This window comes from Mytilus trossulus, unplaced genomic scaffold, assembly GCF_036588685.1.
Source record: "Mytilus trossulus isolate FHL-02 unplaced genomic scaffold, PNRI_Mtr1.1.1.hap1 h1tg000050l__unscaffolded, whole genome shotgun sequence".
Lineage (NCBI taxonomy): Eukaryota > Metazoa > Mollusca > Bivalvia > Mytilida > Mytilidae > Mytilus > Mytilus trossulus.
The window spans coordinates 3,036,263-3,062,183 of record NW_026963292.1 but is presented as its reverse complement, the minus strand read 5'-3'; positions in this window follow the sequence as shown (position 1 = coordinate 3,062,183).

Sequence of the window (25,921 nt, the reverse complement as noted above, 5' to 3'; positions counted from 1 at the left end):
TGAAGAAAGAAATCTATCTAATCTAGCCTACTAGCCTAAAGGAACACATGTCTTTCCGAAAAATAGAAATGTATAACTTAGTTAAAAGTATGCTTACCTGTTTCAAGTTGAAGGAATAATCCATGAAATGTATTTATATATTCCACATTATACAGTGACAGTCATTTTTTTAGCAGCAGACTGTTCATGTAACAAGTGTTAACAAAACGGAACCTCACATTAGTTTCCCCCTTTTTTCTTTTTTCATTGTGTCCAAGTACATTGAACAATGGCTTGAACATATTTGTAAATTTCATGAAGGTGGCGGGAGCAAATCACATTCTGTACAAACAGAATCTTGTTCATCATGGTCTTCATCACGATTTTCACATGTTCTCTCAAGTTTGTTTTGACTTTTATGTCCTCTGAACATACATTGTCATAGTAAATGCTTATCAATGTTATAAAACTGACCAGCCATTATGAGCAATGTATACATATATATTTATTTTAGATGTAAAGTGTAAAATATGTTGATTTAAACAAGCAAAACATGTTGCAGACGTCTGTCTCCATTTTTGTGTAGATAAACAAATGACTTTTCTATTTTTAAACTTTGGTAAGTTCCAAAAAGGGAAATTACTCTTGTAGATTTCAGGCTATTTTTGGCATGTTTATCCAATTTAAAAAAAAAAAAATCTAATGAGCCCCAAAAATATTTTTGCAGAAATGAGAAATATAAATCTTTTGGAATAAAAGCTATTTTTAGCTCACCTGGCCCAAAGGTCCAAGTGAGCTTTTCACATCACTTGGCGTCCGGTGTCCGTCGTCCGAAGTCCGTCGTCCGTCGTCGTCCGGCGTTAGCTTTTACAAAAATCTTCTCCTCTGAAACTACTGGGCCAAATTTAACGAATCTTGGCCACAATCATCCTTGGGGTATCTAGTTTAAAAAATGTGTGGCTTGACCCGGTCAACCAACCAAGATGGCCGCCATGGCTAAAAATAGAAGATAGGGGTAAAATGTAGATTTTGGCTTATAACTCTGAAATCAAAGCATTTAGAGCAATTCTGACATGGGGTAAAATTGTTAATCAGGTAAAGATCTATCTGCCCTGAAATTTTCGGACAAATCGGACAACCGATTGTTGGGTTGCTGCCCCTGAATTGGCAATTTTAAGGAAATTTTACTGTTTTTTGGCTATTATCTTGAATATTATTAGAGATAGAGATAAACCGTAAACAGCAATACTGTTCAGCAAAGTAAGATTTACAAATAAGTCAACATGACTGAAATGGTCAGTTGACCCCTTAAGAAGTTATTGCCCTTTATTGTCAATTTTTTACCATTTTTCGTAAATCTTAGTCATCTTTTACAAAAATCTTCTTCTCTGAAACTACCGGGCCAAATTAATCCAAACTTAGCAACAATCATATTTGGGGTAGCATGTTTAAAAAACGTGTGGCGTGACTCGGTCAACCAACCAAGATGACCACCACAGCTAAAAATAGAACATAGGGGTAAAATGCAGTTTTTGGCATATAACTCAAAAACCAAAGCATTTAGAACAAATCTGATATGGGGTAAAATTGCTCATTAGATCAATATCTAGCTGCCCTGTAATTTTCAGATGAATCTGACAACCCTTTGTTGGGTTGCTGCTTGTGAATCGGTAATTTTAAGGAAATTTTGCTGTTTTTGGTTGTTATCTTGAATATTATTATAGATAAAGATAAACTGTAAACAGCAATAATGTTCAGCAAAATAAGATTTACAAATAAGTCAACATGACCCAAATGGTCAATTGACCCCCTAAGGAGTTATTGTCCTTTATAGTCAATTTTTAACAATTTTCATAAACTTTGTAAAATTTTATTAACAGTCCACTGATACTACTGGGCCAAGTTCATTATAGATAGAGATATTTGTAAGCAGCAAGACTGTTTAGTAAAGCAAGATTTACAAACACATCACCATCACTAAAACACAATTTTGTCATGAATCCATCTGCTCCCTTTGTTTAATATTCACATATACCAAGGTGAGCGACACAGGCTCTTTAGAGCCTCTAGTTTAGTTTATTCAGGAATGGATGCGTTTTTTCATAAATTAGGAGGAAAAAAGGTTCATAATTGTATTAGAATATGCCAAAATTAATACTAATAACCTAGATTAAAAATGTCAATTTGAGTTTAATAGCAGAAAAAGTGAAATAATTTCCCTGAACAAGTATTTAAAAGAAACTGATATGATTTAAACTGCACCAAACATATTATGCTGTATATAAGTCACTGTAAATCGAGAATAGCAAACATCAGCTATTTTCAACATTTTAAAGCCTGTTGCCATGGTAACCATACATAATTCAGGGTGGCATGTACAGACTTTTTTTCATATTTTATATAAATGTTTGTTGTCAGAAAGTTTCAATGAAATCGTTGACCACCCGTGCCCAACTTTGGTTGACGGTTACAGAGAATGGGTGTTAAAACGCTAATAATGCTATTTAGTCCATCAGCTACTTCTCAAAAGCGCTCTAGTTAAGGCGTTTGTGTTACACCCCAGGGTACCGCGATTTTTTTTGATAGAATTCAACTTCATTATCTTATTGATAAAATACAAGGAGTTAGACTAAAAAAAAAGTGTCCAAAAGAGGTTTAAAAACGTCCCTTTCAATGGTCCTCTCATTTAGCAATCACGACTAAGTAACTTTTAATTATTTTTTTTTATATAAAGCGACTAAAAAAATAAAGTATAGGTGTAAACAACTAAAACAGATTCAAAACTATCATATTTAATGTTACTCTGAAGATTTTTTGTTTTAAAAAAATTTTTTTTTTACATTACAAACAATCCGATTTTTGGGTTAAAATTAAGGCACATTTTTTCCTTTCATAAAGAAATTCGTTATACATTTACCCGTTTTAGTTAAATAAACTTTAGAATTGATCATTATACAATGTTTCAATCATTTGTAGTATTTATATTTCGTCTAAAATATGAAATATTTGATAAAATATATGTACGTGCAAATACTCGTTAAATTACGGAAATCATCAAATTACCGTCTTTGATTCAGTATACAACATGTACAATGCATTCACACATAATCATCATCAATTTGCAACTGAAAACACACATTTAAATGTCGATTTGTGATGTTTTGGTGAGACAAATTATTTTATAAAGTGAATGCGAAAAAAATATTACTGAAAAAGTTCAAATTAAGGTGTTTTTTTTTTTGCGTTCAGAAAAGGTGCACTCTATCGAACTCAATAAAAGTGTGCTTGATTACATTTTGTGTTTAAGCTATGTAGTGATTGACTTAAGATTATTAAGTCATCCAATCGACAAACATCGCTTTGAATGAACGTCAAATAGTCAGTTATGAGAATTGGCCATACTTTTTACGTTCTTAGGTTTCTAAGAGATACAAAAAAAAATTGGCTATGTTGTTTTCAGTTTAAATAAAGATTCTGTTAAGCGTTGGTTGTTAAATGTACATGAAATTGTTACCAGAGGTATCAAAATTATAATTTAGTATGCCAGACGCGCGTTTCGTCTACATAAGACTCATCAGTGACGCTCATATCAAAATATTTGTAAAGCCAAACAATTACAAAGATGAAGAGCATTGAGAATCCAAAATTCCAAAAAGTTGTGCCAAATACGGCTAAGGTAGTCTATGTCAGGGATAAGAACATCCTTAGTTTTTCGAACAAATCAAAGTTTTATAAACAGGAAATTTATATAAATGAACACATTATTGATATTCATGTCAACACATATTGTTGACTACTGGGCTGCTGATACTCTCGGGGACGAAACGAGATTTGGTAGGAATGGGTAACCCTGAAACATCTGCACAAAAAAAACTTTATAAAAACTCGAATGAAGCGTTACAAAACTGATGTTATGAAAATGTTTCAGACACTGCAAAGCTGGCCAAATCCATTTGAAACATCTGAGCAGTTATATGGCTTATTCTTAGGTTCTGATGCTTCTTCGGAATTAATGTGCAACCTTCTAAACGCGTATGAATAGGGAAAGTTTGCTCAAAAAAATTTCATAAATGAACGGCTTATCCAAAATTCAAAATAGGAAATAAAAGACAAGCAGTTAATGGCTGATTAGAACAACAAAACATTGAGGCAGATGAAAAAAATTTCGCCTGCTTGTCATAGCCCAGACAAGATAGTTGGCTGCGCGAAAGGCTCTCCAGTTCGAATTGGGTCCTCTTCCATTGTATTTTGCAAACTTTGATGGTACACATGTAATGAAAATTAAAACTGTCCTGGATGGTCTTTTAGAAAATGGTCATTTCTTAGGAAAGCATGTGGATATTTGATGACATGGCAGTTATTCAACCCATTACTAGGATACCAAGCACTTTTTTTATTTAGCAATTGTTATTTTAAAAACCATCCTTTTAGTTTCGAAAAGAGGTCCCGCATTGATTTTTTCACTGATTAGTAACCCACAATATCCATAATTTTTTTTTAAACAGCAGGTCCTTGGGAGGGTAAATCATTATGATAAGTTCTAGACCATCACAATTGTGTTCTTGGGAATGGAAGAAATGTTTGTTAGTTGGGGAAACAAAGTTGCTCTTGTTGAATTCTTTGGTTCGGAGAAGAGTAAATAATCCTATAGATTTACACTTGAATGTATTGATTTATTTGTATCACATGGAAGTATGTGTCACAAAATAAATGTTGGAAATGAAATAGCGTAGAATGGTTTGATCTTATAATCAAACAGGAAGAATATGCAGCTGACAAAAGTTACGACTCCATTGTTATAAAACCTTTTGACATTGATGTGGAAGTATTGGCTTACTATTTTCACAGTTGCATATCAATTCTAACATTGTTAGATTGGTGAGAATGTTTGTAGAAAACTGCCAGAATTTCACGGCAGTACAGGTTGTAATTCAGTAAGTGTTTTGTCTGGTAAAGGAAAAAAACAAAGTATTCGGCTTTTTGACACGTTATGTGTTTTCGGAAGGTCTATTCCATTGTGGTGAAACCTTTGAAGAGGTTGAAGAAGAATTGGCAAAACACTCGAGAGGTTTTTGTGTTCTATATATGGCTACGAAATTAAAAAATATCGATGAATAAAGATCAGAACGTTTTGAAATGCAACTAAAAAAATATTTATTGTCATCTACTGCCCCCAACAAAAGATGCAATGTTAAAGCACATTAAACTATCCAACTTTCAGACGAAGATTTGGAAATCTGCTCTTAAACACAACACTGGTCTGTTGCTAAACAACTATAGTTGTATTGTTTAGAACGATTTGATCAGTATCAATTTGCTAGACCAACCACCAGCGGTAGATGCTTTAATAATTCCGAAGTGCTGTTCATTTAAAGCTTGTTGTGCCAACAACAGATGTTCAAGTGTTCAACAAGGTTTATCCTGAACAGATACCTGTATGTAAATGCCCGAAAGCTTGTAGATATAAGGATTATCAAAACGTTGATATTGCTAACGATGACGACGAATACGATGGAAATGATGATAATGATAATTCGGTAGATGCAGGTGACCAAACTGATGATGATTCTATGGATTGACCTTCTGCGTGACCTTAAAATGTAGTGATTGGTTGTTAAAAAAAATTAAAAAGATAGAGATCTAGAAACCCTGACAGTTTTGTTTGTTTTAATATGTAAGTTATTTCATGAAAATGATGTATAAATTTGTGACAGAATTGTGCATTTCTAGTTGCCTATATTTGTGTCTGTCGTTGATTCTATGTTTTTGTTTCTTACCTTTAAATGTTTTTTTTTCAACAGCCTTTACATTGTAGTTACATTATGCTCTATGTTTCAATATAAAAAATATACCATTTTATCAAGAAGATTAGTACTTTTGCTACTTTTCACTCAAAATTATGAATTTTGGGAATTACCCTCCCCCTTTTTTCTTGGTCCTCTACGATTTAAAAATTAATTGAAAATTAGCCTGCGTTTTAATAAGATATGATTTGTTCCATTTAATAAAAAGAATAGTACTGAATTATTGGTTATTTTTACATTTTTCTGTAAATATGTTCAAAACAAAATTTTTGATAAACCCTTAAATAAGTCCCCTTTTAACCCCTTTTGGACACTTTTTCAAAAGTCTAACACCTCTTAAAATATTCTTCATATATTACTCTTTAAATTTATACCAAAAAAATGCTGTACCCTGGGGTGTTACACAGAATTGAAATTTTGCCCTACCAGCTGATGGACTATAGTGGATTCTCAAATTTTCTACGTATAGATATAGTAGAGTGTCGATACGATGTGAAGCTACTTTTCTCATTCTGTGCGGTTTTTTATTTCAAACATTTATAAAATATCCGAATTATTAAATAAAATTCCGCAATTAGAAGTTAGTCATAGAATTTTGTCAAATTCAGTTTAAAACATCGATGATGTATTATTGGTTTGCAGTCAATATTTCAACTTATTTGAATCATTATCCATGCGAACTCTTATTGAAACCTAAACTGGGATGGGATAAGCATGGTTAGTTATTGATAAAAAAGTGATACCAACAGTGAGATACAACGGGAAGACCTTTGTGTTGACTTTTTTTGTCATAAAATAATCGTCTTAATACAGATGAAACGATGATTTACTTTTTTTTTACATATCTATGATATTTAATCAAACAAACATAGAAAAATTGCTATAGAATTGTACGTGTTATATCACAGGAAGATCAAATTTTTCTTATCTATCTATTTGTTTTTAATTCAGAAGAGTTATACTGTCCATCGAATCCCATATCTGTATATAGTAACATGTTAGTGTGCTACTCATATGATGGATCACATTTAAGATCAAGATAACATATATAATTTATTAATCAACGAATATCCTTTTTATGTTTCAGACTGGAAATAGAGTGAGTAGTGATATATTTAAATTTAAACTTATTTGGAAGAAATTGATAAACATTTTGTAATTGACTTTGATATAAATCAATCGCGTCTCCAATATAACAACTTTAAAAGTTTAAACGCATTACACTCCTTCGACATCCTTTTACGTTAACATAGTCATTCAAGAATATATTAAGAGATATATATATATATTTCTAATCTTCCATCCTCAAGAATACTGTTAAGTATACTCTAAAAATGAGATTTTGAAAATATATATTTTGTTGAAAGCAACTGATCCTTTCTACCTATTTAACGCCCTTATCTTCTTTAACGTCACCACGCACAATAGCTTCATATTTCTCTACGGCTGTTATTAGTTTGAGCAATATAACTGTATTTCATGAATATGTGAGATCATCATGATCATCATGTCTGTGAATACGTTTTAGCGATGACCAAATATATTCAAATGGTATTAAACAATTGTACGTTATATATCAAAGAAGGATTAGTTTATTCTGTTTTTATCATTTTAAACATCATTAAAGTAATGATATCCATGGAATAACAGGTCTGTATTTTGTAACATGTTAACATTGAACTCAAATAATGAATCATACTGTAAATCAAGGTAACATGATCATATAATTTATCAATCGTGGAAAATACTTTTTATGATTTCAGGCAGATAGAAGATAAAAAGTGAGTAGTGATGTGTTTAATTTCAAGCTTTATTTATTGACAACAATACAGAATCTGTAGTAGACTTAGTATAAACCAATCGCGTCTGAAATGAAAAACCTGTGAAAGTGTTTACTCATTACACTCCTCTATTGTTAGTAAACATTGCCATTCAAGATTTTAGTGATAGTGTTATCTTTTTAATCTTCTATCCTCGAGAACATTGTTAAGAATACTTAAAAAAACAAAACTGCACGATTGAAATATATATTTTATTTTAAACAACGATGGCTTTTGGTCTATTTAACGCCTTTACCTTCGTGAGCATCACCATGCACAGCCCCTTCGTAATTCTCTACGGATTTTACTTGCCTTAGCAGTATAACGGTATTTTGGTCCGTTTCTGTGTGTGTTGCATTTTGCTGTTGTGTCGTTCTTCGTCTCCTGTATTTAGTGCCTTACCCTCAGTTTAATTTTTTTACCCCAATTTTGTTATTTGTCCATAGATTTACGAGTTTTGAACAGCGGTATACTACTGTTGCCTTCTTTTACATGAATATGAACGATCATAATGTCTATGGAAAAGATATAAACGATGTTTAAATGTAGAAGTAGACGTTAGGAAACTTGTTTTCGTCTTGTGTAATACTGTCACAAGAGGTAGAAAAATTTAATGTAAAAGAACGATTAGCATTTTCTCAGATTTTCTACGTATATATTTAAAAGCTTGTCGATACGATGTGAAGCCTCTTTTCTCATTCTCTGTCCTTTTGTTGTTTTAAACATTTATAAAACATCCGAATCATGGAATTAATTACCGCCATTAGAGGTTATTTATAGAACTTTGTCAAATTCAGCTTAAAACATTGATAATGTATTATTGGTTTTCAGTCAATAATTCAACTCATATGAATCTGTGTTCATGGGAACCTTAATTGAAATCTTAATGGGGATGTGTTAATAAAAAAAGAAGACGTGGTATATCCACAAAAGACCAAAATGACACAAACAATAACAACTATAGGTCACCATACAACCTTCAACAATGAGCAAAGCCAATACTGCATAGTCAGCTATAAAAGGCCCCGATAAGACCATGTAAAACATTTCAAACGAGAAAACTAACGGCCTTATTTGTGTAAAAAAATGAACGAAAAACTAATATGTAACACATAAACAAACGACAACCACTGAATTACAGGCTCCTGACTTGAGACAGGCACATACATAAATAATGTGGCGGGGCTAAACATGTTAGAGGGATCCCAACCCTCCCCCTAACCTGGGACAGTGGTATAACAGTACAACATAAGAACGAACTATGAAAATCAGTTGAAAAAGGCTTAACTCATCAGATAGACAAAAAATACAAGTGGACGTAGCCGGGAACTTATAATCATGTTTAGTTAATGATAAGGAAGTTATGTCAACCGTTAGATACGGCAGCCACCGGGATTTTTGTATTGACTTTTTTGTTTAAAAAAAAATCTCTAAATACATTTGAAACGATGATTTTCATATTGTTTTTAATCTTTGATATTCAATCAAATAAACATAGAAAAAATACTATCAACAATCATGACAATTGAACATGATATATCAGAGAAGGACAAGTTTATTCTATTTTATTATTTGAAACATAATTAAAGTGATGATATTGAGTATATCACCTGTCTGTATTAAATAACATGTTAATATTGAACTCATACACTGTAAACCAACTTATTTTCGCGGGTACTTTATTTCACGTTTTACCTTTTTCTTGATCACTTCGTGGCTATTTAATTTCGCGATTATCTGATTTACTTGATGAAGTTTATTAAGGAAAGATCAAAGATTGACATATTTCGTGACGACTTATATTCGCGTTACTTTTCTACTTGCACAAGTCGATAAAATGGATTATCAGTAATTAATAAATTATATATGTTAACTTGATCTACACTACTGTAGATCAAGTTAACATATATAATTTATTAGTTTCTGATTATCCATTTTATGGTTTTAGAGGTGGACCAATGTGAGTAGTGATATATATTAATGTAAGCTTGATTCGATGACATTGATACAGATTATGTTATTGACTTTTATTTGCACGTAAATAAGAAGAGAAAATTTCAACTTTCAAAATGCGAGCTATTTCTATTGACTGTTTTCACGGATGTTAATATGAGTTGAAGTACTGAGATCAACCTCTGTTTTAGTACGGGGTCGTGTTGTTCTATCTTTAGTTTGCTATGTTCTGCTTAGTATATTGTGCTATTTTGTTCGTGTTTTATTTTTTCTCACCGAATTGGAGCATCAAAACCCCAAACTCATTAAAGAGTGAAAAATAATTTTCATATTTCTGACTTGAAATACGCAATTCGTGATATCGAAAAAAAACCAACGGATAACTGAATTTAGGATAGAAATCTTAAAAAAAGGATAGTTTTGAGAAAAAATAAATAAATGTGTAACTTATCAAACTCATTATGTGCATCTTTATTCTAACAAGGTCACATACATATTAATGTGTAGTTGTTGGTCTAGTAAGTTGTTTATTAGCAAATGAACGATTTTTTATTGGTTTGTATGCTAGGAGTATTCGATATATTAGGAAATGAAGGGTATTACTATTATAAAACAAATCACAAGTATTGCATCTAAATATTGCAATGGTTTGAAAACCAATAAATATGACAGAGAGGTTAGAAAATCTCTCATTCAGATATCAAAACTTGTACCTCATATATTAATGGTCCATATACTTATATCATCGTATGACCTTGAAGGTTCTGTTATATTGGGAATTTTAAACATTTTTCAAAATTGATGTTTGTGAAAGCTATACATAAACATATTCTTTGTATCTCATTATATTATCATTCGCCCAATTTTTATACACGGTTCCTGCCTTGGAATCACTTGGGAGATTCGGGATGATACCAGGTCCGTTAACGTTACAGAATGTATCACATCAATAATGTAGTTATTGCAACCGGATTAGCAATACTTACTTGCGTTCGCTTGAAATACTGCTTATGATTATTGATCTGAACAAAGGATGATCTCATTTTATGAAGTTTATTTTTTTTTCAAGTTAGAAATAAAAAAGTGACTGAAAGAAACGCAGAATATTTGCATCTTTAAAAGGAACTGTGCTTGTTCTATATTCAAATAAAGTCTGGTAATTCGTGATGTTACCGATGTTAAGATTTTCGATGTTCATGGTACATGTAATTTAATTGAATAATGAGAATATTCAAACTATTGATCACTTTTAAAAACTTTTCCATACTATGTAATAGACCAAACTCATTGATGCATGTTATGTTCATCTTTATTCTAACAAGGCCAACACATTTGTATACCTTATACGTTGTAGTTGTCGATCTAATAAGTTGTTATTTTGCAACTAGCATGACTAAGTAGGTAAAATATTTCGAGTTTGTGCATACATGTTAATACAACATTTGGGGATTGACTAAGTTTAGCAATTCATATTGTGTCACTATTATTGTAGTAATAACGTTCAGGTATACATATTGATAAGAAAACACATATTTATTAAATAGATAAAACTGTTATTTAAAAATAAAGTGTTACATTATGTTAAATTATGTTTGATGATGTCAGGAGTTAGTAGTTGTGTATTTATACGATTTATTTTCTGTCATTGATTATGGATTTGTTTCTCAATTTGAATCACGTTAATATAGAGCAATCATGTCCAACACAGTACAAAAGAATATGTAAATCCTTTAATACGAAAGCAATGTTTTTTAAGTGTTATATTACGTTTTTGTCAACCTTAGTTCAAATTGCATTACTGGGATTTATCATCTTCAATATAGGATAATATAATAATTTATTATTTGATATAATATTGTTATGATGAACAATATAATTCATATATTCCTATATAATAGCTCTTTCTTGTCATATATGTATGACTGATACATTACAAACAACAGTGCCTGACACACCTGTCAATACTATGGAACGCCAAAACTGTCTTATTATGCCCATTTTTCATTATATATTGTGCATTTACCTTTATATGATGTGCATTTACCTTTATATGATGTGCACTTGTCATCATATGATGTGCAAACATCTTTATATGATGTGCAAATATCCTTATATGATGTTCAAACATCCTTATATGATGTGCAAACATCATTATATGATGTGCAAACATCATGATATGATGTGCAAACATCATGATATGATGTGCAAACATCATGATATGATGTGCAAACATCATTATATGATGTGTTTGTGTCTTATATTATGTGGTTTTAATTACTTCATTATATGATGTCGAAACGTTATTATATGATGTGCTTTCATCGTCGTTAAGGTCAATGAACATGATTACGATTAGAATGATTACTGTCTACGTCATAACTGATTCCGATCTGCTTCTGCGGAGTAACCGTTACTACTAATTAAGATCAAATCTGTAGCTTCCGTTTGGAAAATGGTTGTGACTTGACATAAACCTTGGCTTGTTAGTACCACGTTTTAAGATGCAAAAAATCACATCTGATATTGTTGGAAAATTGTAAAAATATACATGAATTGCAAAGTTTTGTTTAAATCGAAGGTGGGGTCTTTAATGATAATACGGAGTCTACAATACGGTAAAGGTTATTAAATTTAAGAAATAATTCTTTTATGTCAAGGTCTATGATCGTTTTAACGAGGGAAGGCATTATATTTGTCAATTTTGGTATACCTAACGTTTGCATTTTTTCTATCAGAAGTTAATACACGAATTTTATTAGTTTCATTTATGTAAATATTGCCTTGCTGATCATTTTAGTTGTTCGAGTTTCTCTTTATATATTCTTAAGATAGACACAACCAATTGGAAAAAAATCGAACGCTGATAGAGTAATGGCTCATATTAGGAACCGGTCATTTGTAACAAAAAAAAAGAGTGGATAGGAAGAAATAAAGGGGGCCTTTCGTTTTTTTTGTTTTTTTTATATAGTTATAAATTTGCCGCGGTATAATGTTATGGCGAATTCTTCGTCAACCGTAGGCCTCGTTCCGCTCAACCTGAATTGTTAAAACCTGAAAATTTAGTTTCAACAATTTCTTCTAGCAGATAATTTTTCATCTGATGCTATTATTGAATGAAGGTGTGGTAAATAGTTATGAAACCATAAACGGCAAATCCAAACTAAGTTCCCTGAAGTCGCAAACAACTTTCAGTACTTTGATTATATATGTTTTGCTATAGAGTATAATTCAGACACACTGCACTATTTGTTTTTTAAAATCTATTATGTTTCCAGGATAAACGCAAAATATTAAAAGCCGCTGCCGTAAATCTTCACTTTGAAAAATTCAAAACACTACTCTCTATCTGTAAGAGAACAACAGGTCTCAGTAAAAAATAAATAAATGCAGTGTTTTAAGTTCATTTAGACACCAGATTACAGATATTGTGCGTTTAAGCTTTGCTTACGTCAATCTAAATGCACGCAATTCCTTGGTTTTGTCGGATTGATACACACCTTCAAAATTTCAAGTCTGAAAATTCATTGGCTGATGTAAAATATACAAGGACAGAAAGTAAAATGACGTGTTGTCAGATCCTTGTATCCAAAGCTTAAACAGATGATCTGTACATTATATATTAATAAATAAATGTGTTAGACATCGGCTCTAGTGTGAGGGAAGGAGCACATGTATTTCCTTGTTCGAAAAATACCCAGTTTTTTTGTGTTTTATTTTAAGTTACATCATTGTTTTATTTATTCCTCATTTTAAATTGAAACAAACTATGTCGCTTCCCTTCTGTAGTAGATAAAATCTCTTTCAAGAAATTTAGAATCAAACATTTACAAAACAACTGCCCCCCCCCCCCCCCCCCAACTCACATAAAAATATCAATGGTCGGTACGTCAGCCCTGTTTAATTGAGTCTAGAGGTGTATACTAGTATATGAGCGGCTTCCACGAAACCTTTTATAGTGCAGGTTACTGCATGTCTAGTGGCGGTACTTTCGTCGTAGCATGTTCGCCTTCAGTGTGGGAGGTCATGGGTTCGAACCCCGGCCGGGTCAAAACCAAAGACTTGAAAATTCATATTAACATGCTGCTTCTCCGCTAAGCACGCGGGAATAAGGATTAAGAGCAAAAGCTGGTCGGCTCGGAATCAGAAAAATGTGTCCGGGTAAGGTGACATAAATTTAGTGTCTTCCTTCGGAATGCTACCTTTTGAACTAGCATGTTAAAAAATCCGGTTCAGAGTGTCGGTCTAGTACAAAACAGGGTTAATATTCATATACTATTAACATATTCTTGTACGAATATGCATATATCAATTTGCCACTGGACCTCAAGAATCCACCCATTATCATCTTTAGTTGAAACTGTGAAATACATTTGTATAAAATTATGCACAAAAAAATGATAAAAAGCTGCACGTAAATGTAATGCACCGAGTTCAGGTTCATTCCATATCTCCTTAAATCCATTTCGGTTGAAAGTGATTGGCGCTCGGTGGTCGAGTGGTTACATTGTTATTTCGGGGCCTTTTATAGCTGAATATGCGGTATGGGCTTTGATAATTGTTGAAGGCCGTACGGTTACCTATAGTTGTAAACTTCTGTGTAAATTTGACCTCTTGTGGAGAGTTGTCTCTTTAGCATGTCTTTTTGTGTCAGGATGTATAAGTACCCGGCCACTTCCACTTGTATTTTTGTCCATCTGATGAGTTAAGCCTTTTTCAACTGATTTTTTTAGTTCGTTCTTATGTTGTATGTTATACCACTGTCCCAGGTTAGGGGAGGGTTGGGATCCCGCTTACATGTTTAACCCCGCCACATTATTTATGTATGTGCCTGTCCCAAGTCAAGAGCCTGTAATTCAGTGGTTGTCGTTTGTATATTTGTTATATATTTGTTTTTCGTTCATTTGTTTTTTACATAAATAAGGCCGTTAGTTTTCTCGTTTGAATTGTTTTACATTGTCTTATCGAGGCCTTTTATAGCTGACTATGCGGTATGGTCTCTGCTCACTGTTGAAGGCCGTACGGTGACCTATAGTTGTTAATGTCTGTGTCATTTTGGTCTTTTTTGGATAGTTGTCTTATTGGCAATCATACCACATCTTTTTTTTAAGTAGTCGAACTGCTGTATCACTAGCATGTCAACACTTAGGTGTGCGATTTCAAATTCCGCACGTGGCAGGTAAGCTCTAATCTTAATTGACCAGAATTGTCTGTTTTCCAAACGAAGGTCAGGGGGTCTCTCCGGGCACTTCGGCTTTCTCCACCAATTTAAACTCACTGCCACGAAATAGAATAAAAGTGTTGAAAGTGGCGCTAAATAACAGTCAATCAATCATCCATACCGGTATACGAATGGCCTCTAAATCTATATATTTAATCTCACAAAGTCAATGTATAACATCAGTATACAGAGATAAAAATAATAACTAGTTAGAGTATATACAAAACAAGAGAGAGAGGTTTCAAAACTACTAAGCCAGCTGGAGGATAAAGGCACGTGTTTATATTTTTTTGTATAAACGAACAAGCTGAAGTTGACATTTTACAGAAATCTTATACATCCTTCCTGTTTTCAAGTTTTCGTACATGGCTTAAGGCCTTATCGGATAAATGTTTTTTTGTCATATTAAAATTTCCCGTTTTTGTAACAACAATTCCCAAATAGTTTTATCATTTCAATGTGAGTATCATTGTAAGAAAATCGGAGATTTTTTTGCTCCGTCCAAAAAAAAACCCACTAAGACTGTAATTTTGTCAACCTTCCTTTCAAGTTCCAAGCCTTACAATAATCATAGAAAGCATTGAGTTGAGTCTGCAGGCCCTGTGCTGTTTAAGCCAACAACACCGTGTCATCTGCAAACAATATAACAAATCACTTAAGATATATTTGTTATTCTCTTTCTAGATCTTCTGGTATAGTTCTGTTAAGTCCTGTAATATTTTTAGTCACTAAGAAATTATTTTAATCAATCAAAAGTAAATAAAATAGGAAAGGTGATCAGTTTTCTTGTCGAACACCATTGTCACAAGCAAGCAAAGTATTCCGAATTATAATTATACCCCCGTGTATCATCGGTACAGCGGATATAGCTTTATAGGTACTTCGAAGCGTGAAAAACTATATAACGTACATTCATTTAACTATGCACCGTACAGAAGGATTTATGTGGTCAGCTCTACACAACGCTTCTTGTCGGAATAAAATTTTGCAAAATAACATATGTACTTGGAAAAAGTGTGGCAAAGTGTGATTTTCAGTGTTTTTTTTCCCCTGTTAACTCAATAACTGTATCGTCTATGTAAAATATGTTGCCATTACCGAACAGAATCAAAATAAGTACCACAATGGGTAAATTCGATCTAATCGGACGAAAAATTAAATCTAAAACACTTCATCAGGAATCAACCCCTTGTATCTCAGAAATCGTTGACGCTACTCCAAATCTGTTGACATACTAGTACTCATGTTTCAGAATGAATTTTATTAGCAATTAAAAAAATCTCCATTAAAATAAGTTGAAAATAAAAAATCTGTATATGCAAATATGTGCTCATTGTTGAAGACCTCACGGTGACCTATAATTATTAATTTCTGTGTCATTTTGTCTGGTGTGGAGAGTTATCTCATTAGCAAAGATACCACTTTTTCTTTTTTACAATTACCCACATAGACATTTCTCATTTCGCGGGCACTACGTCGACTAAGCTTGCAGTCATCGATATTGGGTATTTTCTCACATAATTGGCGTTTTCTGTGGAAAAAAGATTGGTTCAAAGACAAATTAAAAGTAAAAAACACTACATGTAAACGTCATATCACAAATATTTCCGACTTTGTATAGTTTTAGAGGAGTTGCGGCTCAATGAACATTTTATAAAACAAACCATCTCTTGCCATATTATGCCTCAGTAGATAATTATATTTATATAGCTACTGTCATGAAATATTTTTGAAAATGACTGTGATTTCAATGGTGCATTTGGCAATGAATAGAAATTAGCATGAGAGTCACTGAGACAACTCTCCATCCAAGTCATAATTTGTAAGAGGAAACAATTATAATAGGTCATAGTACGACCTTCAAAACGGAGCATATGCTTAAACCGAATAGCAAGCTATAAAGAGCTCTTAAATTTGTTTTATCATTTTCTTTACAGCCGGGAATTTCTTCAACTAGCTCCTGTATTAACTGATCTTAATCTTCAACAGAAATGTTTGAAATGTTTGAAACGTTGATTTTGTTAAATTGCTTTGTCTCATTTTACCTTTAAATTGCCCTTTCGCTAGCGATAGACACATATTTGAGCCTGGTTAATAGTTCACAGAAGCAGATCGAAATCAGTTATGACGTAAAGAGTAATCATTTTATTCGTAATCATGTTCATTGACCATAACGACGATGAAAGCACACCATATAATGACGTTTCGACATCATATAATGAAGTAAACATATAAACCACATCATATAAGATTACAAGCACATAATATAATGACACAACCACATCATATAAAGATGTTTGCACGTAATATAAGGGAAACTGCACATCACATAATGATATGTACACATCATATAAGGATCTTTGCACATCATACAAGTATATTTGCACATCATATAAGAATGTTTGCACATCATATAAGTATATTTGCACATCATATAAGTATATTTGCACATTATATAAGTATATATATGCACATCATATAAGTATGTTTGCACATAATATAGTGATGTTTGCACATCATATAAGAATATTTGCACATCATATAAAGGTGCGTGCACATCATATAATGACAAGTGCACATCATATAAAGGTTAAAGCACAGCATATTAAGGTAAATGCACATCATATAAAGGTAAAATGCACATTATATAATGAAAATGGTCATAACAAGACAGTTTTGGCGTTCCATACAATACAGTATCTCTATTCATCATTATATCAAACTGAAACTTCGGTAGATTATACATCACTAGAATATATAGTTGTATATATAACACTTTTGACAAATACGGAATATTCAAACTCCAAATTAAAGTGTTGAAAAGAATTCGTGAATGTGCTTTTGATAAAACTTATTATGTGCATCTTTATTCTTAAAAAATACAACCAGTCAAATACCTTATCAAATGCATGTGTGTATCTCGTAAATTGTTGTTTTGCAACTTAGCAATAAAACAGTTTTTAGTTGGTTTATGTTTGAAAGCGATGAGTAGTCGATATATGAAGAAAGTAAGGAGTATTACCCTCATACCCAGTCAATACATGTATATTTTAATTAGCTGTAATAGTGTTCAGATTAAAAACATAAGTTATACATGGTTTAGTATAATTCTTGTTTGGTTTATATGTTATAGATAATGTATATTTTAAGGTTTCTCTTGTCGTAGAGAACACAGCGAGGGGTGTCAGGATTGATCTAATGAAAATAAAAAAAAAACAACGTAAACAAACTAACACGTGCTTTCCTATAAGAGTTATCTTTTCTTGTTTTTCGTGACGTCACCACGAGATTCAATATGTCCGAACAAAATAGGCGGAGAATGTATACAAATGGAAATAATTAGATAATAGTGTTAAGGAAATGAATATTCAAATATAAATAGGTACTTCATATCTATCTATGCATATTGACAAGCTTTGCATTAATTATAACAATCAATTTTAGGTAAATAAGTGAGACCTGGACCTGGGTCACCATTTCGAAGGTTTTGAAATAGGAAAAATGTGTAGCCCTATGGTCCGCAAATAGTAAAAAAAAAAATAGCGTAAGGACCGAGGAACTACGGTTCCGCAGCTATGTAATGTTATACATTGGTATATGTTTAATACTATCGATATTCAGGCTTATTTTTTTTGGAAACAATGAGAATATTCAAACGATATATCAGTTTTGAGAAAAAATACATTAATGTGTAACTTATCAAACTGATTATGTGCATCTGTATTCTAACAAGTTTACAACGTTTTTAATGTGAAGTTGTTTGTCTAGTAAAATGTTATTTTACAACTTATCATATAAACGATTTTTTGTTGGTTTGCATGTTAGGAGTATTCGATATATTAGGAAATGATGGGTATTACTATTATGAAAAAAAATCACAAATATTGCACCTAAATTATTGCAATGGTTTAAAAACCAATAAATATGACAGAGAGGTTAGAAAATCTATCATTCATATATCAATACGTGTACTACATGTATTAATGGTCCATATACTTATATCATCGTATGACCTTGAAAGTTCTGTTTTATTGAGAATTTTATACATTTGTCAAAAATAATGTTTGTGAAAGCTATACATTAACATGTTTTTAGTATCTCATTATATGATCATTCGCCCAATTTTTATACACGGTTTCTGCCTTGGACTCACTTGTGTGAATCGTGAATATACCAGGTCCGTTACAGAATGTATCACATCAATAATGTAGTTATAGCAACCGGTTTAACAATACTTACTTGTGATCGCTTGAAGTACTGTAAATGACAATGGATCTGAACAAAGGATGATCACATTTTATGTAGTTTATTTATTTTCCATATTAGATGTAAAAAGTAACTAAAAGAAACGTAAAATATGTTTATCTTTCAATGGAACTGTGCTTGTTCTATGTTCAAATATAGTCCGGTAATTCATTATGTAACTGATAATCAGAACATTATCGTCACAAAATTAGCTAACCAAATAAATTATTTTTTCAGATATATAACATTAGTAATCTAATTTTATAGTTTTGATTTTTTCAGCCTGATGTTTACGCAGTAAGTATTAATTTATTTGCAGATTTGTATTATTGCATATGTTAAAAGTCTTACCTAAACCCTTACAAAGGCGTAATGTTTTTTGCGTCTTAATGACAAAGAACAGTTTATATTCACAAATATTTCGTTTGTTCAACTTTTTCTAAATGGCCATATAGGAATTTATTATCAGTGGAATATTGTGAAATATCATTTGATATGATAATGAACTAATCTATTGAAAAACATAATTTATCTCAAATAACATAATTTTCCATCTATTCATGATTATGTAGATATAGCAACAGTGATACAAACACTTTCGAATAGTTAGTATTCGCCATTTCAATTTACAATTTGATAAAAAAAAAAATGTTCCACTCAATATATGAAAATGACCATACCTTTTTATTTCTTTATAAACACTGTCGATGAACAAAGGACGTTTACTTACTCTTGATGCATGTGATATAAGATTATACACATTAGACGTAAATCTGTAACTAATAAATACACTAAATTTTTGAAAATATTCGTTAATGAGCTATTGATAAAACTTATTATGTGAATCTTTATTCTTAAAAAAACAACACATTTATATACCTTATCAAATGTATGTGTTTTTCTAGTAAATTGTTGTTTTGTAACTAAGCAATTAAACAATTTTAAGTTGGCATATGTTTGACTTAATGATTAGTCGATATATAAAGAAAGGAAGGATGGTTACCCTCACACCCAGTCAATAGATCTATATTTTAATTATCTGTAATATTGTTTAGATGAAATACATAATTTATAAAGTATAATTTTTCCTTGGTATATATGTATCTCTGATACAGTTAAAGTTAAAGTGTTCACAATTCACACGTCATTATAACAAACTACAACTTCTCGATTTATCATACATCAGTGGAATATTATACATTGTATTTGTTTAATACTATCGATATACATGCTTCTTTTTTTTTTATGGAAACAATGAGAATATTTAAACGATATATCAGTTTTGAGAAAAGAAAAACTAATGTGAAACTTATCAAACTCATTATGTGCATCTCTATTCTAACAAGTTCACATACATTTTAATGTGTAGTTGTTGGTCTAGTAAGTTGTTATTTTACAACTTAGCAAATGAACGATTTTTTATTGGTTTGCATTTTAGGAGTATTCGATACTCGAGATTCGATATATTAGGAAATGAAGGGTATTACTATTATAAAACAAATCACAAATATTGCATTTAAGTTATTGCAATGGTTTGAAAACCAATAAATATGACAGAGAGGTTAGAAAATCCATCATCCAGATATCAATACGTGTACTACATGTATTAATGGTCCATATACTAATATCATCGTATGACCTTGAAAGTTCTGTTTTATTGAGAATTTTGTACATTTGTCAAAAATAATGTTTTTGAAAGCTATACATTAACATGTTCTTTGTATCTCATTATATTATCATTCGCCCAATTTTTATACACGGTTTCTGTCTTGGACTCACGCGGGAAATTCGGGAAGATACCAGATCCGTTACAGAATGTATCACATCAATAATGTAGTTATAGCAACCGGATTAACAATACTTACTTGTGATCGCTTGAAGTACTGTAAATGACAATAGATCTGAACAAAGGATGATCACATTTTATGTAGTTTATTTATTTCATATTAGATGTAAAAAAGTAACTGAAAGAAACGCAAAATATTTGTATCTTTAAATGGAACTGTGCTTGTTCTATGTTCAAATATAGTTCGGTAATTCATGATGTAACTAATGATCTGAACATTATCGTCACAAAATTAGCTTACCAAATAAATTAATTTTCAGATATATAACATTAGTAATCTAATTTTATCGTTTTGATTTTTTCAGGTCTTCTAAATTGTAAGTGTTAATAAATTTGCAGATTTGTATTATTGCATTGGTTAAAAGTCTTATCTAAATCCTTACAAAGGCATAATGTGTTTTACGTCTAAATGACAAAGAACAGTTTATCTTCACAAATATTTCGTTTGTTCAACTTTTTCTAAATTGCCATATATGGAAATTTGTTTTCAGTGGAATATTGTGAAATATTTTTGGATATGATAATGGACTAATCTATTGAAAAACATAATTTATCTCAAATAACATAATTTTCCATCTATTCATGATTATGTAGATAGAGCAACAGTGATACAAATACTTCCGAATAATTAGTATTCGCCATTTCAATTTACCATTTGATAAAAAAAAAATGACCCACTCAATATATGAAAATGACCATACCTTTTTGTTCCTTGATAAACACTGTCGATGAACAAAGGACGTTTAATTACTCTTGATGCATGTGATATAAGATTATACACATTAGACGTAAAACTGTAACTAATAAATACACTAAATATTTGCATCTTTATTCAGAAATAAATTTTTCGTTTCACCCGAATTTTGAAATGCAATTGCTGCTCTAGTAAATTGTTGTTTCTCATCACAGTAAATGCTTGACATTTCGTTTATAGGTTAAAATGATACTTTATTTCAATATTTGAGCGAAAAGAATGCAAAATGAATAGCTTTAAATATTAAGTATAGTTTTAAATGTTATGCAACTTATTTAATAAAAAAAATAATTTTGCAATATATCGAACACTACTTTATATCGCATATGAGTTACAAAAAGAATCCACCATAATTGCCAATTAAATGGTATGAATCTTTATTATAAAATTGTGTTTTATCGCTTAATTTCATTTACTTATTGATATTTTAATTGAAGTCGAAGTTAGTATGAAAAGCTTTATATATAACACTTTTGAAAATAAGGAATATTCAAACTCCAAATTAAAGTGTTGAAAAGTATTCGTTAATGAGCTATTGATAAAACTTATTATGTGCATCTTTATTCTTAAAAAGACAACACATTCACATACCTTATCAAATGTATGTATTTTTCTAGTAAATTGTTGTTTTGCAACTTAGCAATTAAACAATTTGAAGTTGGTAAATGTTTGAAAGCAATGAGTAGTCGATATATGAAGCAAGGATGGATTATTACCCTCACACCAGGTCAATAGATGTATATTTTATTTAGCTGTAATATTGTTAAGATGAAATACATAATTTATATAGTATAATTCTTCCTTGGTATATATGTATCACAGATACAGTTAAAGCTAAAGTGTGTGTAACTAATCAAGCTCATTATGTGCATCTTTATTCTAACAAGGTCACATACCTTTTAATGTGCAGTTGTTGGTCTAGTAACTTGTTATTTTACAACTAAGCAAATGAACGATTTTTTGTTGGTTTGCTAGGAGTATTCGATATATTAGGAAATGATGGGTATTACTATTATGAAAAAAAATCACAAATATTCCACCTAAGTTATTGCAATGGTTCAAAAACCAATAAATATGACAGAGATGTTAGAAAATATATCATTCAGATATCAATACGTGTACTACATGTATTAATGGTCCATATACTTATATCATCGTATGACCTTGAAAGTTCTGTTTTATTGAGAATTTTGTACATTTGTCAAAAATAATGTTTGTGGATGCTATACATTAACATGTTTTTAGTATCTCATTATATCATCATTCGCCCAATTTTTATACACGGTTTCTGCCTTGGACTCACTTGTGTTAATCGTGAATATACCAGGTCCGTTACAGAATGTATCACATTAATAATGTAGTTAAAGCAACCGGTTTAACAATACCTACTTGTGATCGCTTGAAGTGCTGTAAATGACAATGGATCTGAACAAAGGATGATCACATTTTATGTAGTTTGTTTATTTTCCATTTTAGATGTAAAAAGGTAACTGAAAGAAACGCAAAATATTTGTATCTTTAAATGGAACTGTGCTTGTTATATGTTCAAATATAGTTCGGTAATTCATGATGTAACTAATGATCTGAACATTATCGTCACAAAATTAGCTTACCAAATAAATTAATTTTCAGATATATAACATTAGTAATCTAATTTTATCGTTTTGATTTTTTCAGCTTGTTGCCTTCAGTGTAAGTGTTAATAAATTTGCAGATTTGTATTATTGCATTGGTTAAAAGTCTTATCTAAACCCTTACAAAGGCCATATGTGTTTTACGTCTAAATGACAAAGAACAGTTTATATTCACCAATATTTTTTTGTTCAACTTTTCCTAAATGGCCATATAGAAATTTGTTTTCAGTGGAAAATTGTGAAATATTATTGGATATGATAATGGACTAATCTATTGAAAAACATAATTTTACTTAAATAACATAATTGTCCATCTATTCGTGAATCTTATGTAGATATAGCAACAGTGATACAAATACTTCCAAATACTTAGTTTTCGCCATTTCAATTTACCATATGATAAAAAAATGTCCCTCTCAATATATGAAAATGACCATACCTATTTATGTCTTTATAAACAGACCGATGAACAAAAGAAGTTTACTCCTGATATAAGATTATACACATGAAACTGTATAAACTAATAAGTACACTAAATATTTGCATCTTTAATCAGAAATAAATTTTTCGTTTCACCCGAATTTTGAAATGCAATTGCTGCTCTAGTAAATTGTTGTTTCTCATCACAGTAAATGCTTGACATTTCGTTTATAGGTTAAAATGATACTTTATTTCAATATTTGAGCGAAAAGAATGCAAAATGAATAGCTTTAAATATTTAGTATAGTTTAAATTCTAAGCAACTTATTTAATCAAAAAATAAATTTTGCAATGTATCGAACACATGTGTTATCGCTTAATTTCATTTACTTATTGATATTTAAATTGAAATCGATTTTAGTATCAATTTCCTTGGGCAACGTAACAAAAGTTAGCTAGGTGTAGTTCTTCAGTGAATAATGCATTGTAAACAATAATTAAGAAGCTTCTTGGAAATCCTCCAACTTTTTCGTAATATGTAAAAGATCAAACTCATTATGCATCTTATGTAACTTTTTATTCTAACAAGGCCAACACATTCGCATACCTTTTACGTTTCAGTTGTTGATCTAGTAAGTTGTTATTTTGCAACTGAGTAGGTAACATATTTCGAGTTTGTGCATACAAGTGTAATAAAACATTCGATAATTGACTTAGTTTAGCAATTCATATTGTGTCACTATTATTGTAGTAATAAAGTTCAGGAAATAACACATTTATACATATTGATAAGAAAAAAACTTTTGAAAATATAAAATATTCAAACTCCAAATATAAGTGTTGAAAAGTATTCGTGAATGTGCTATTGGTAAAAGTTTTTATGAGCATCTTTATTCTTAAAACAAGTAACACATTCTTATACCTTATCAAATGTATGTGTGTATCTAGTTAATCGTTGTTTTGCAACTTACAGTACACACAGAGAGGATGTAATCTCATACTCCCTACACTGTGTAAACACTTGGTGTCACACCAGGAAACTCTAGCAACTCTCTCCAAATTTTGGAAGGAAATTGGTAGAAACTTGGAGTAATTCCTCCCTAAAACTCCTAAATTGTTTATTACCTTGGTGTGGTCTCTCCCAACACCATTATTTTATTACTATGTTTACATTTTGAAGTGTGCCAGTAGTTGATGATTACAATAAACATTTCTTGTGTTTCCTGTAATTGAATGACAGTCACAAAAATTATGAAAAGTATGAGATTTGTTAAAATTAATCAGAGATATATTTTCAATGATTATAATCTGATTTTATTAAAGAATCCTGCACAACTTTATTTATTATAAATATATTCAGCATTTGTTCTGACAGATTTGGTTTTTAATACCTAAGAAGCATAATTAAAACAAACAAAACATCACCTGGAAGCATGGTAAATAATAGAAAATAAACACATATATTTTAATTGAATTTATTCAATATTTTCTTTTATATAAACTTAAATAATAAATGAAGATTATATAAATCTAATATGTATGACATTTATCTACATTTTTTTTTATACTTTTTTTGTTTGTATCATTACTATTATTTTTTTTAAACCATGCATATACTAATTAATATCTATATGTTTAAACTGACTATAAATACAACTAATTGTACATATCAAGTTGCCTTCTTAATTATGAGATTATATGAATGTAAATAATTTTCCAATCTAAAAATACTTTTTGTATATAATTTATAAAAATCATTTCATTAAACTTTTTTTATAGCTTTCATGAATAAAACTTAATAGGAAATGAATGAAATATTAAGAAGTGAGACATGTAATTATATGTCACTGTCAGAACATGCAGTCATGCTTTGTTGATTTTTATTACTTTTACCTGCAATCAACAGGTCATAAAACCATCCCAGATGGGAAAAATTACTTGGTGTTTTTTGGGAGGGAAAAACTGTGTTTCACAGTGTTACACTGTGTAACACCAGAATCAGTGTTGGGAGTATGAGATTACATCCTCTCTGTGTGTACTGTAGCTAATAAACAATTTGAAGTTGGTATATGTTTGAAAGCAATGAGTAGTCGATATATAAAGAAAGGAAGGATTATTATCCTCACACCCAGTCAATAGATGTATATTTTAATTAGCTGTAATATTGTTAAGATGAAATACATAATTTATATAGTATAATTCTTGCTTAGTATATAAGTATCACTGATACAGTTAAAGCTAAAGTGTG